This window comes from Sorghum bicolor, chromosome 5 (assembly GCF_000003195.3).
Source record: "Sorghum bicolor cultivar BTx623 chromosome 5, Sorghum_bicolor_NCBIv3, whole genome shotgun sequence".
Lineage (NCBI taxonomy): Eukaryota > Viridiplantae > Streptophyta > Magnoliopsida > Poales > Poaceae > Sorghum > Sorghum bicolor.
In genome coordinates this window covers 515,230-518,644 of record NC_012874.2, presented here as the reverse complement: position 1 = coordinate 518,644, position 3,415 = coordinate 515,230, and the positions used below count along the sequence as shown (strand labels likewise).

Sequence of the window (3,415 nt, the reverse complement as noted above, 5' to 3'; positions counted from 1 at the left end):
GTTCCTCCTTAGCCTAGTCGAGTCGGAGGTCTTCGGCCTGGCCGCGTCCTCGCCATCCTCGGACCCGGGAAGGTCGGAGGTTCCCCCCTTTCCTTGCTTGTGGGCCTCCGCCGGTGTCTCAGTCCCTGCACACACTTAGCACGACCAGACGAGTCGTCAACATTTAGTGTTTTCCAGTGAAGGATACATTTAGTGTTTTCCAGTGAAGGATATCCTTCGACGCTTCAGGCGTCGGAGGTTCCTTGGGTGAAGGATAACCTTCGACGCTACCAGGGGAAAGGATGCAGCTGTTCCCCAACACATGCATTGAGACTGGTCTTAGTATTATGGCCCGGCCGGCCGATTATCTAATCAAATAGAGAGTTCCTTTTCTAATAATTTTCTAACATGGAATAATGCATGGGATCGATCCTATCCTCCTAATAATGATGTGGAAGGGGAAGAAACTTCTAACGGCCGGTGCTATATATGTGTCAAAGTAGTGCTATATACCCTGTTGACCCAATTGATCGAAGCCAAGGTTGCCGAGCCTGAGCGTGCAGAACCACTTTTAGCTACTAGATCTTTTTTGTGTGTAAAAGCTAGATTTGAGAGAGATCTCTGGTAAACGTGTTCAAATATTGGAACTGACAGCTGGCATGGCTATGAGTTCTACTTTGCTTTGTCCATTGCCCTCCCCCCGCCTATACTAACCAATTTTAGCTACTATATCTTTTTTGTGTGTGTAAAAAAGCTAGACTTTAGAGAGATCCTGGTAAATGTGTTCAAATATTAGAACGAACTGACAGCTGGCATGCATGGCTATGAGTTCTACTTTGCTTTGTCCATTGCCCAACCTCCTCTGGCTTCGCCCTTAAATAAAACCTCGGCTTGGCAGATGTCCTTCTTATAAGGGATGGTATAAGTCTGTGGGTGAGACCGAGAGAGAGAGAGAGAGAGAGAGAGAGAGAGGCCAGTGTGCCAAGAGAAAATATTTGTTTGCCTATGGATAGTAAGCATATGTGTGGACCGGCCGGCATGCAACGTGACAAGCAAGACAGTAGGACCGGGGTGGTAGAATATTTTTCAGCTTTTAGTACATCATCATATATGTTGTGCAGGGCGCTTTATTTCAACTTTGATTTCCCCTTATATATTAGTTTGTTATAAAACATTTTTTTTGTTTTTATCTCATATTGTACATGTTAAAAAGATACATCACACACACACACACACACACACATCATTTGTACATTCTATACAAGGGTTAGTTTTCTTGAAATTAAATGCATAGACCGAAGGGTTCCACTATTTTCTTCAATACTCCCGCTGCCATGGCTTCTGTCATTATTACCTTGGCCCCATGGCAGCAAGGTACCCCTACGGATGCCTCTCCTCCTCGCGAACTTCTTCGCATGGATTGTCCGTGAAAGCCAGGTAACATTCTTCATGGCTCAGCGGCTGTTGAGGCGACCGCAACGGGTGTTCTGTTGATCAGCATGCATGCATGCTCCTGTTGTATTGGTGATCTTTCTGACTTCTGTCTGATCTGCTGCCCGAGCAGGGAGATTCCATTGATGCTCTCTGTCAGTATATAGGTAATCACAGATAGAGAACAACTGGGGAAGCAGTCGCATCTCTTGCCAATTGACTTGAACCCCGTAGTCAGCCAACAACAGCTAGCCTTCCTTGCAGATAGCTTCCACCTGACAAATCACCAAAACACCAATGCATAATTAACTGTTTGTCATTATAGTGATTTGATAATAACTGTACAAAAAAACGAAACAGATCGTTATCCAAGAAGTCATGTTCAAATAGAATGCTCTAGCTAGACATTGACATATCATAATAAAAATGACAGGCAGGAGAGAAGATAAAGCAAAATAAAGAAAATAAGTAAAGAACCCAAGAATCTGTGCTCATCTAATTAAAAATGCAGTACACACTTTGATGCTGAGACTCATGGTATGACAAGAAACGATGTATGCAGTTGATGTTCATGCAGGCAAATCCCTGACAAGTTTCAAGTATAGTGCCGGTTCAGTGTGTGTGAGTATATATATGAGTGTTACGGCTCCTCCATGAAGCATTGGCAGCTAAACACAAACATCTTTGTGTATGAATAATAATATATACTCAGCTCACTTAGTTGAGTTACGTTATTAATTGATGCAAACTATTAGAAATTCAGGGGTTTAATTTACACCACTTTCATGAAAAAAATATTAATTCCATGAGAGTGTATTGTTAATTCTCACGAAAAACTGTTCCCTCATGAAATCTGACCTCTTGCTGGTGGTACGTAGTGTGCATTTTTCATCTAGACAGACACATGCGACAGTTCCCATTTCTCTGTTCCCTGATCTTTATTTCTGTATAAATTAAAAATGATGATCCGCTCATTTATTTCTGTCACTCGATCAAGCCAAAAGCTAAGGAGGTGGCACTGCAGGGAAGCTAGCTCACCGCCGGTAGGTTCAAGCTAGCTCTACAATCGCACAGTAAAAATCAAGTGAGCAGGATAGAGAACAAAACTGCTTTAATTTGCTATAGCTAGCGCAATCAGCTGCAAATATTTTAGATTATTTTTTCCACTAGAATACAAGTAAAGAAAAAGAACTTTATAATTATGTCATCGTATCATGCATAGGTTGAGGGGTTACTTAATTACTTACCAAAGGCTATGGATCCATGTAAAGTCCAACGGACATCCATGCTCCACCTAATTTTAAGGTGAAATGCAAAATTTGAGACTTGCCAAGAACAAATAAAATAGTTGATGAAATTTCACAGCTAGCAGGGACAAGGCAAACCTGCTCCACATGTGGCTCGATTGTCGCCATGCATTTAAATTTGTTGCTGGGAGAGGTGAGTAGACAATGCAAGTTCGTACGTGGAGAGAAAGAATCGAAGATACATACATAGAAGAAGGGAGCTGAGGGTACGCGTTTCGGGCACAGAATATGTGATTTATATAGAAGCTAGCAGCAAGTCTGAGCTCCACCGTCTGGATCGGACGTACGTTTGCACGCACCAGACGTGTTCATCGTCACGGCCAGCAAGTTGCATTGATGAGATATGATCATCCGATCTGCATGCACGAACCTGCAGGCATCATGCACACATATTACATGCATAGGGTCACTGACGACTGACTTGTAACTGCCAGGTGATGAAGCAATGATTTGATGAGACGTACGCACGGATCGTATGGGCATGGTTCTTACTTAGGCTGCGCGGCTTTGATTGCGTTAGCTAGTGTGTAGGCTTATATGAGCAAGAGCAGGAGCTGGGAGAGATATTCTGAGTACCCAGCGACTCCGTTAATTACACTCACACATGCTGCATGCATGCTGCGTTGCTGCACTTTATTAATTAGCATCGTTAATATATGATCTAGACAATCAAGAAACTGGACGTTTATCTACGTACG

The 3,415-nt window shown here is 42.9% G+C and overlaps 1 long non-coding RNA gene across 2 annotated transcripts; it reads right to left on the bottom strand.

Annotated features, from left to right (window-relative positions):
• On the bottom strand, positions 1,792-2,885 carry LOC110435236. 2 transcript variants are annotated; one of them, XR_002452848.1, is made up of 3 exons: positions 2,796-2,885; positions 2,658-2,704; positions 1,792-2,470 (listed from the first exon to the last, which is right to left on the bottom strand). It is a non-coding gene; the product is annotated as an uncharacterized LOC110435236 (long non-coding RNA). The 2 variants fall into 2 exon arrangements; XR_002452847.1 differs by lacking the exon at positions 1,792-2,470 and having other exon boundaries at positions 2,509-2,704.